This window comes from Phaethon lepturus, unplaced genomic scaffold (genome assembly GCF_000687285.1).
Source record: "Phaethon lepturus isolate BGI_N335 unplaced genomic scaffold, ASM68728v1 scaffold19601, whole genome shotgun sequence".
Taxonomy (NCBI): Eukaryota; Metazoa; Chordata; class Aves; order Phaethontiformes; family Phaethontidae; genus Phaethon; species Phaethon lepturus.
The window spans coordinates 11009-22756 of NW_010515815.1; positions in this window are offsets into that span (position 1 = coordinate 11009).

Below are 11748 nucleotides of genomic sequence, written 5' to 3' on the forward strand. Positions count from 1 at the left end.
CTTTTGTGGCTGGTGTTAACTGTGTCAACTATCTGATTACAGTCAGGCTTTTTAATGAAGACTGAAGCAATAAAAGGCATTAAACACTTTGGCCTTCTTGGCATGTTTTGTTATTAGCTTTCCTGTCCCATTTATTAGCTGGCCAATGCTTTCTCTGGTCCTCCCCTTACTGCCAAGGAAGTCATACAGTGTTTTCATCTTACCCTTCATATCTCTTTATCTTATTTTGTGTGTTGGCCTTTCTCACTTTGTCCTACATGCTTGTGCTATTCTTTTACTCATCCTTAGTTTCATGACCTGGATTTCACTTTCTGTATATTTCTTTTTCAGCTTTACATCTGCTACAGACTGGTCTGTTACTAGACATTGTATCTTTTTTTTCCACTGGAGGATAGACTTACTTTCTTTAACAAATAGCAATTCTGTTCCATTCAAGAACTACAGACATTTTTCTCTTGATCCTCTTTGTTCATATCTATCAATTTTATAAGCGTGTTCAGATTTGCTTAGCACTTTTTCTCTTATTAGTTCACAAAGATTATGAACTCTCCCCTAAAAGATGCTATTGTCTACAAGAAAAATGTAGAAATCTGGGTCATCCTTGGATGAGCATTGGCATAGGACCTTTCTGGAATCCAAGTGACATGAGCACAGTCTTGCCTTCAGTCTTGAACTAGTAATATATAAGATTCATCCACAAAAGGATGGCCCAGAAAAGGTGCTTCAGGGAACCTCAGTAAGGATGTAAATGAAACAGTTAATGATCTTATTAGATCTAAATGCTGGACCAAGGTTAGATATGCCTGATGGGTTTGTTAATGATAATGATTTGGCTGACACATATACATGGGACCCTAATGACGATCTATTGCTTGCTGAGTTTCCCAGTTTTATTTAGTGAGGTTAAGAAAGCATTGCTTCAAATGAGTTTGAATAAAAGCACAGTGGCAAGCAACCTTGACCACAAATGATTTAAAATAATTGCTTCATCCACAGTAAAATTAGTAGCTGATTTATGTCACTTGTCTGTCTTCATCGCAAAATACTGTAGCATCACTGTAAACTGTGACATTTTTCAGTGAGGTGGCATAAAAGCAGATGCTTTCTGCTCCTCAGCTATCAAAAAGCTTAGTGCAGGTTCTGGTTTGTACTTTAGCAATAGAGATTTGATTTAGCAGCGTGAAGAATTCAAAGCATTCTGCCACTCTACCTGCAGTAAAAACATGAGGGAACTCCTCATCTGTTCAGGAAATTTAGGTTGATTTTGGCTGTCTGGGACAGACCAGTTGCATGTGATGTTCACAGGCAGCACCTTATCACGTTCTTTTAGATAGCTGTATCGCGTGAAATAGGTGCTTCCAGCATGCAAGTCAAATCTTGGGTAGGTTCAATCTCCTCTGAGGGTGAAGAGGGAGGGGAGGTTCCTACCTTGCCTAAAGCACCTCCATCAAGGGTCTATAGCAGGCCCTTCCTGGAGGCTGGAGTTGCAGCTGTGCTGCATTGTGAAAACCAGCCTCATTCCCTTGCATCATCCAGGCCTGGAGAAACTGATGATGACTGGATAAACACCACCCTTGAGGACTGGGATCTGCAGTCTAACTGGTATGTCTGTAAAAGTCAACAGCAACGATTTACTGCATTCACTCCTGCGCTGTTGAACATAAAGGAGACGGCTGAAAGGGGGAAAGGAGGAGCGGTGGAGTGACGCACCTGAGATCACGCAGGCGATCGGGTGTCACAGGGAGGAGAAGCAGCTACCCGGGTCGCAGTTTCCCAGGCCACGCTGGTTCTCCTACCACATCCCAGTGCCTGTTGTGGTATGTAAGGCTAATATAGATAGTAGAGCCTTTTCCTGTGTATTTATCCAAAAATAGCTAGAGCTGTGTGCTCGGGGATAATGACTATTTGGCGCAACTTGTAACAAGTGCCATCGTTGCTTGAGACTTTTCAAACTTTGAAAAATAATAAGTTACAGTTTTTTCCACTGTTGAAAAAGAGACATAATAGCTATGGAATAACAGGCAGAATTATTTTTGTCTGTTCAGTTGGCTGTGGGTTGCTTGCATGTATAAATTTGTATTTGTGTGGGTCTGGGTGTGTGTTTGTGTGTATGTGCCCATATGTTGTTAGTTTTCGATTCCTTATCTTTGTAGCAAATGACAACGAAAGCTTGTTAAGTTGGTCTACGCATGCTGCATAACTGACAGGGAGGAATGATTTCCTCATCACAAGCTAAAAAACAAAACCTCTCACACTTTATTAACATCAACAGGAAAGAGTCCTCATGTCACCTTAATAGTGAACAGTCAGCAACATTTGTGGTATTCAGTATTAATCTAAAGAGATATTAGACCACTCTAATGTTAATTCTCACTTTATATTAAAATAAACATCTATTTGTGTTCAGCATCATAATAGGGAGACAAGTGGGGCTATTCCTGCAGACAGGAATTAGCTTTCTAAAAAACTTTTCCAAGGTTTGTGGCTGTGATGAGGCCACAGTCCTGTACTCTCACCCTTAAGCTCAGGGAGCCAACAGGCATACACACTAGTACCTCTCGCTGCCACACTGACAGAGGCTGCATGAGCCAGCTCACAGAGCTGATTCTGCCCAGGAAATCAAAGCCATCCACACCTCATTGCGCAACTGAATAATGTGTTATGCGTTGTGCACAGAAATATTACACACTAACATCGTGAACCTCCATGATGCAACACAGAGAATGAGCGGGGCTGAGATGCTGCTCAGTTCCCACCAAGGTGAGCGGGAGCAGAGGATATTCAGCACATCCTAGGAAGACATCCAACACCTTCAAGATTTTATCTGAAGCTTGATGTGCACTAGAAAGTCTTGTTGACAAAGCGTGCTGTGGGCAGACACAGGCTTGCTCCGCCGGTATTTGGAGCCAAGAAAGCTGCGTGACCATGTTAATACGGAACCAGCCAGCACTGGTAAGTCCTGCTGAGAGGCTAGGTGTGCTACTTCAGCCTTGGCACCATGCTACCACCCTGGCACCATGTTTTTTCTTCAGCTCAAACGATGGACACCAGGGAGCTCCAGTGTGCACAGAGCAGCAGCAAGGGCAAGCTCACATCAGCAAGTTTCATTTTTTTCCCAGGCTCTGTATGTGAGGACATATTTCTAGCTTACAAGAAGCAGAAACACGCACTAACCCCTTGTTCCTGCCTGCAGTCATGAAGAAATGCCAGTCTCCGGGGTTAGGGATTGGGCAAATGCTACTCCTACAGACACAAGCCTCTTCATACATTTGTGCTGCCCACACATAAGCGAGTTATAGGAGGACAAACTATGTACCTGGGGTTACCAGCATTAAGGCATTGTGAGCTGCTTCTGCTTTGTTTTAGCTACAGTAGTTGCTCAGCAAATATCATCTGTCCCTCCAGTGTTGTGCACTGGCTGGGCCCTGAAATTAAATCAATCACTGGCTCCACTTCCCCTGTGTGTTTTTAAAATCACATTTTGTGTTGGAAAAACTTCTTTTCCTGACAGGCTCTGTAGGTGAGCAAGTGCATTTAGCTTACCACAAAGAGACAATGTGCTAAACCCTTGTTTTTGCCTGGAGTCAGCAAAACCCGCCATTTTTACACCTTCAGCGACTAGAAATTGGGTGAATCCCAATCCCCTGGACTTGCAGGAATAGAGATCTTTATTAGGAAATAGGAGAAAGCATGGACTTCAGAAGGGCGAAGCAAGGTGAAACCAGGTCCGGGTCAGGACAAGATATTTCTATCATCAAAGTTATCCCAGGGTGATTAAGTAGAATGAGATAAGTAAATTCATCGCAGTCATGTGTCCTCATCACAATAAGTCCCTCTTGACTGTGAACACCCCAAGGAGGTCTCTAAGCTCTGAAGAGAAGAGAGCACCCTTCTGGGGCAAAAAAAACCATGGTAACACAGACCCTTTTGCTGGGATGGTCTCAAGCAGAAGGGTCGAAGCCATGACTGCAGTCAAGACCAGTGTGTGGAGAGGAACGGGGAAAAAGATGCATGGTTCTTTCCCTCATACCATCAGCAATATCACAAGATTATTTATTTGAAAGTGGAGTCTTTTCCTACACATACGGTATAAAATCCCTGCTAACACCTTCTCAAGAATCTACATCAAGCGCGTGCCTCTGAGTACCTTCCTCTGTGAATCACATTATCACTTGTCAGCCATTGCCTGTGGTCTGTCAGTGCCTGTAGTGCACCACTGACATATTCAGGAATATTTCAAGGGGGAAAAGTGGAGCACGTGTCCTGACAGTTGCTCATACCTACACATACTCTAGGAACTCCATCACCTCAAGCTTCTCCAATATTATCCCCATGTTTTTCAGAGCCCAACTCTCCCCAAGAAGCAACGTCCTGGGAGTGTTGTGGGACTTCCTGACCTCAGCTGGTTTCCACAAAGTAGCAATTTCAACGGAGTCAGTATTTCCACAGCAGAGCAACACCAGCCTGGGCTAACACATCTGGTCCCATGTTTGTGGCAGTGGCAGTGGTGTATGTTTCCAGAGAAGTTGCTTTCATCATTCCAAAGTTTTTCATCCATGTATCATAGTGGATGTATCACAGTAGATATGTCTCCATTGCAGGGCAGATGTTTTTCCCGCTTTGTGTTGCAATCCTAGTTATCCAGATCAACAGACCTGTTGGGGCACAGCACATTTCCTTCCTTTCTCAGACACATGGGTTTCCCTCTGATAAAGCGATGGTGCCTTGCAAGACCCCATTGCAACATGCATGCCACCAGTGTGTGACCAGAGGGTGCAGCTGCACCCAGACCTGGGAGTTCAGATGTACTCTGAACTTTTCCACGCTATTTCCATGAGCCTAGAAGCAATAGCAGCTGGGGATGTCTCAGTCACATCCAGTTCTGCACACCAAAGGGACAGACAGGCAGAGAAAATTGCACAATGACAGGGTTGTCCCTAAGCACCCACAAACCCCTCATTCCACAGTACCTCCCATAAAGCAATATGCTATATCCCAGAGTGTATTGCACCTAATGTTGCCATGAAAGTCCCTGGGATATGCACGTTTTGTAGTCCTTCTTCAGTTAATTTGCCCATGGTGAAGATCCACAATGTTGTCATGTATGTATCCTGACAGCTCAATGCTAATGGCAATGACAATTTTTTTGACAAAACAGTAAAATATAAATGTATTTGAATTATCCAGGTTCTCACATCTCACTGTCTTGAACCTTTGGGTTGGCTGGGTGTATCTTTCCAGTTTTCTTTAAAAGGAGAGAGGGAAGAGCCTCCCAGCCTTTTCTGTATTAACTCAATCCTAGAGCCAGATGCAGACTAGCTTGGACCACACTCTGCCCCAAGGCTGTCCCATTTATACTGCTAGGAATGACCAGCAGCCATCTACCAGGAGGGTATTGCCAGAGTACGGCATGCACAAGCCACGCTTCCTGCATCTGGGGCACTGGGAGCAAGCATTGTGGAAGGTATGTCTGGAAACTGGGAGGGGTGTCTACACGGCACAAAATAGCGTGGAGTAGACAGCCAAATGCGTTCCTGCTCTTATAAACTTAAATACCAGCAGTGGATAACTTCAGAGTAATCACTTATTCTTTTGAAAGTACCCTACCAACTTGTTTTAATTGTAAAGGAATAATCGGAGGGAATGAATTTGAGAGAGTTAGTCTATTAATCATTTATTGTGTTATTTTTATATGGTATTGTGCTGCTGCTATGATATGTTAAATACTGCAGCTTGATGTGTGGTCCCCAGGCCCAAGGAGTCCTATAAATTAGATGGATTTTTCTAAAGTTCTCTCAGTGAGAAAAGTTCCAGAAAAAGTGAGAATAGCTCCATATTGTTCTACCTCCTTAGATGCAAAATAACCCCAGTTGACTGTGTATTATCCTAACTACACAATATTCTCATGGGAATTGTATCCACAGGAATCCTTTTTCTTTTTTTTTTTTTTTTTCTTTATGGAGTTTTGAACGGGAGAACTAATGGCTGTTGTGAGGTACAGCGTCAAAATAAAAGGAAGTTTTCTCAGACCATTGTAAAGAACTTTTAAGCCATAGCAAAAATTAACTTTGTCTTTCCCAGAGTGAAATCTGAGAATGGCAAACAGTGTTCCTGGCCTCAATCTTCTTTATCAAATGAGCTGGAGTCAGTGTCATACACTTTTTCCTATGAAGCATATAAGGGGGTAATCCTTCATTCACCCAAATTGGTCACGAGGAGCGGCTCCAAACTTCTGTGCACTCCACACTCCACGTGTGTCTTCAGAGGCACCCCAAACCCTGCCACTGCTCTTACAAAGCTTATAAAATTCTCATATGCTGTACAGCTATCCATCTCCAGCCAAAGTCACGGAAGGTATGGTTCCCTCCTACCCAATGTGGGGGACAACTTTGGCCCAATGAAGCCATTCTCTGTGCAAAATGACGATGTCACTGTCCTGACAGCAGCAAATGCAGCTGTGTGCCCGAAACAGCTGCTGCTGGCGTGAGGTGAAATATAGGTTTGTCATTTGCTGAGAAAGAGAGCTCTCCCCGTCCCTTTTTCTCTTTGGTTTTTATCCTGAACAACATCAATACAGTCCCAATGTATTAACAAATCAAAGCTGACTGCACTCAGCACCTCTCAGGAAAGCCCCGTTACAGGAAACACCCTTGGAAGGGATGTCAGAGTTACCAAGCCCCATATGAACTGGTAATACTGGAATTTGCAAAAAGATTAACAAAATTCAATTTCCATATTTAAAAATAAACCTGTTTTGGTCCAGGGTCTGTGAGAGAAAAGGTACATGGAACTCTATATAGAATTTGTAGGGTTTGTTGCCCTATAAATCAGTAATATCTTTTTTCTTAAAAAAAACCCTAAAATAAAAACTGGGTTTGCAGTCTTTATGCCAAGTTTCCACTCATACAATCTGAAGAGCTAGGGTTTGGAAATGTATAATGAAGTATAATTTGGTGCAGTAAATTATCAGTATTGAAAATACTATGAGAAATGGCCACTACAAATAATATCATGGAGATGGGACAATTCCAATGGCTCTTTCTCTGGTAAACCTCTCGGTTGATTTACAGTGATAGTTTTGCCTGAAAATGGGCCAAGAAGAGACTGCAAGATTTTGATTGCTTTTTTTTTTTTTATTCTATGCAAAAAAATATTCATATGATCCAATTTTCATTGAAGTCAATGGAAAACTCCTGTTTGAGGAGCAGGCTTACTGTGGCCAAAGAGTAAATCCTAAATTCCATCAGTACAATCATTTTCAGGATCTTCAGCTGGGCTAAGTAGATGTAACGTGGGACAAAATTTTACTATTATCCTCTACAGAAGTGGGTCGAGTTTTTATTACTCAAAGTTTCAAGATTACCATACTGATTTTTTGGCTAAGGCCACAAAGCAGTGCCTTTCAGTCACTTGAACCCATCCAGTGATGCTTGTCAAAATTCATTGGAGAATCCCAACAAAGCAGACTGCGCAGTTCTTCCTGATTGCTCCTCAGAAAATATGTTAAAAAAACACAAACAAACAAAACAGTAAAAAAAAGGCCAGATTTATGTGAAGGCATGAATCTGACTGGAGGGTTGCTACACCATTAAGCTAAACCGATATTGTGGCTTGTGTATATGGCAGAAGCTGCTACAATTGAGTTCCCCTGCCTGGCCTTCAGGCTGGCAGGACACTTGCCAGCTCCATCTAGACGCTGCACAGCCCCGTCAGTTCAGCATGGCACTCCTGCTAATGTTTCCTGCCTCTCTGCAGGGCTTAATGCACGACACATGAGGCAGATGCATAGGCTGCCCGGGTTCTGGCAGTGAGCAGGGCTTGACATACATTTTAACTTAAAGCACAACTCCTGGGGCAGGCAGAACATATGGCTTCCCAAGATGGGTTACAGCTATCAACTCAGAGCATGGGTAGAGCAAACTTGGGTCTAGCTGCACTAATTAGGCTGCAGGGCCAAGCCCACGTAGGTGTGAGGATTAAGGCTGTCTGAGCTTCTGCTTGCACATAAGCGCTGCCTTACTAAGCTAAAAGAAGGGACTGTTGGAAAGCTGGATACCTGCTCAGGTTTGCTTAGGTGTCTTGATGGGACTCTATTTGATGCTGGCTGGTGAAAAGAGTTAATTAGCAGCTAGAATCAGAGCTGCCAAAGACCTACTCATTTCAGTCCTTCCTCCTGCCACCCATGTGCTCCTCACACCTGGCACTGAACAAAGAATCAAATGTAATTTCTACCTTATGCTAGAAATACTCCTCTCATGCAGAGGATTGAGGACATATTCTTATATTATTGGTTCCCTTTGGTAGCCAGAGGCTTCATCTATAGCAGGAAATTAAACCATGCCAGGTAGCATTCCTGGATACCTCTGCCATTGCTGCTGTTGCTTTGCTGGAATGGTCCTTGGCGTGGATACAGCCTGGGAAGAGCAGCATTTTCCCAAGCCTCTCCCAGGCACAGTTCAGAGACATCAGAGATCAGGAGCCACTTTCAGTTAGCAGTTTGCATACAGCCTTTGTGCTTGACTAAGAGAAGTCAACCACATGGACAAAAGCACCTTGTGCCAGCTGGCATCAGACCGCCAGACCTCTTGAATTTACTATTGTACATGTAGCTACCACATCCACGTGAAGTAAGAAAGTTACCTTTATAACTGCATTATCGTGCAGAAGGGGAAAGAGGCTAGAAAATTGAGGTCTACATTCAGCTAGTTACCACCAGTGTTTACCCTTGACGTTGCAATTACGGTAGCATCTCAGGAGAAGTGATAGTCAGATCTCTCCCCTCTAGCTCTGTCAAATTCTAGTCTCCAGTCAAAGGAGAGAAACCTGCTTTAGGGCTATCTGAACATGGCTATAGGTGCCTTGGGCAAGATGAAACAGAAGTTCTGCAATAAATCTGAGAGAACCTCAACTCAGACCTTTTAAGACATTCTTTCTTCACCTCTGGTACTCAATGTACAGTGCCAACCACCCAAGACCTCGAATTCTTGGAACAGCCCCACATCTGCAGGTTTTATTGACTTCAGATGGCTTTGTGAAAATCAGGCTTCAATGCCCTATATGTAATTCCTGGAAAATAATGAAGAAAATATTAGCAGCTACTTTTAAAAAGTTGGGAGAGACTTCTATGCAGCCTCCCACAGGAACTTTATGACAGAACCAGAGATGAAAGCTAATTCTCCTAGATCACAGCCCTTACCACAAGACTATCCCACTTCTTCCTGCTTCATATGTAACATAGGCCTGCTTCATTCTCTATCCATCACAGATACACTGGAAGAATCAGGAGTACTGTAGAAAAATGGAGTAGGATGAAATAAATAGAGTGCCACATCCTGTATGTACTAAAAGTCGGACACTAAAAGGTCTGTAGGCTATGAGTCAGCTTTGTCCAGCCTAGAGGAAAAGCAATGTTTAGGTTATATTAAATTAACACGGACTAATTTGTCAAGACAATACATCCTACATCCACACCAAGAAATAGGATGAATTTAAGTCCAGCTCATTTAGTTCATGTTAACCTCAGCATGACCACTTTTCTAGCCTGGGCAAAGCTCCTGTTCCCTGCAAAGCACGCAGTGAACGACTCTCTGTGTCTTTGGTGCATGAGCCACTCTCAATTTAACGCTAATATAAAATCTGCAGTATTAGAATACAGTATTAGTACTGCTTCAGCAGAGCATCATTGTCAGTTCTTTAGCAGTACTCATATTGATGCACATGTTGATGGAAATGAAGGTATTAATGTTAAAGACAATAAAAAGGGAAAACCAGTAGCTAAGTAAAGTAAACAGGGATTATTGACTTTACTTTGACCTCGGTTTCACCTAGCAAAAAAAAAATTACGCCCATGCAGGCATTAGAGTTGCTCTGGTGATGGAAGATCAGTGTCACCAAAAGGCTCTGTAGAAACACACCACTGCCCCGAGGTAAGGGCACCTTCTCTGCAACATTGTACCTGAAATAAAATCTGAGCTGGGCCACTCTGCAGCTTAAACTGCCTATAATTCAATGTACAGGGATAAGTCAGCATGGTCCTGCCAGTGACCTTGGGGTCAGCTCTACCCTTAGGATATTTCTCTCCACAGCACTACCTTTTTCTAGAGGGAGACCTGATTGAGATCCCATGAAGACACAACTGGCAGCTGTGTGCCCCCACTGCTGTGCCCAACCAGGTCCTCAGTGCCCATGCTGGTGAGTAGGGACTGAGTTATAGCAACAGGATTCAAAAAGGATCCTCAGCATGGCTTCTGGGCCCTGTGGTTGAGTAGTCTGAGCCAGTTTTGGTCAGCCGATGGCTTTTAAAACCCCCTGCTTACCCTGATCTGCCCAGCAGATCTGCATGGCCCTGGAGAGAGCCCTGTCCCACCTCCTGCCTTCACACAGTCACGTCCTTAGCTCTGCGCAGGAGCTGCCCAGGTAGTAACACTGATGTACTCCACCTGAGATCTGCAGTCTGCTGTTCACATGACATGGGTATGACAAGCGAAGCTGAGATTGCATTAACCTACCTGTATGCTCTGCAGGTGTCAAAAGTGCCCTAGAAACCCAGGACCTGCCCACCAGTAGCTGATGTTGCCATACCAATAACAAGGCAGGGGTTAAATAGCTCAGAGGAACTAGATGTTCCTGCTCCTGGAGACACTGTGCTGAGATGTCACAAGTGGCCACACATGCATGGTGTCATGCCATCCTTTGCTGTGCCAAGATCACACAGGAGCAAGGGCTTTGACTTTGAGGTTTTCTTTAGAAACAAACAGAAGTAATAAGCATTTTACTTTACTGAATGACCTCTATGCTGTGGCTGGCATCTTAGCTGGATTCTAGAAGCTCCTCCCTGAAAATAGAGGTGCAACTTCAGTCCTAATAGTCATCTGTGTATAGATACACATTGACAGACACACATATATTCGCATATGTGTAAATGGGCTGCTAACTGTGTACAAAAGGTACCTGGTCACCAAACTGCTTATACCAGAAGTGTTTTCACTGAACATGACTTCAGCTTCTCTGCAGTGTAGACAAAACAACCTTCCAGGCCAGGACTTCCCTGTAGCATCCTAGAAAGGTAGGAGTTTGCAACATTTCATATCATAAGCACAAGAAGCAATACCTTCTTTCAAGATCATACTTAGTTTCCTATCATATTTTGCATGAACAGTTGGAAAAATTTGGAAGAAAGGCTGTTTCAGACTGATTCGTCAACCACCCAAAGTTCAAAGTGCTAGTTATCTCTTGTATTAAAATGTTCTGTTGTTCCCTAAGGAAGAATTTTTCATTTCTGATAGGGCTCTTGTCAAATAAAAATTGCCAGTGAGGGTAAGCCTTTGAAAAATTATGTTTTATTCATTAATTATTTTCCCTCATAACCTTAATAAAGAAAATCAAAGGGTGAAAATCTATGTTATGAAACTGCAACTTTGCTCTCTCTACTAGAAGTAAAAATGTTGTTACACAGCACATTTTCCTTACTACACTAAACCTGTCTTTATCCTGGAGGAAACTAACTCACTCATGGAAGATACTGTGTCTCAAAACTGTATTTTTCCAAAAGTATTTTCCTTATTTATCTGATTAAAGGATCATGTGTATGGTAATGCCTACCCCACGATTCACATTAAGTTAGTTTCAAAATAATTTGCCATTTACATATGTTTTCACTAGATTGAAAATTAAAAACCCGCATTTTATGTAATTCCAGAAACAAACAATAGAAAGAGTCACATATATCTCCCGGGTTTAGTTCAGCAG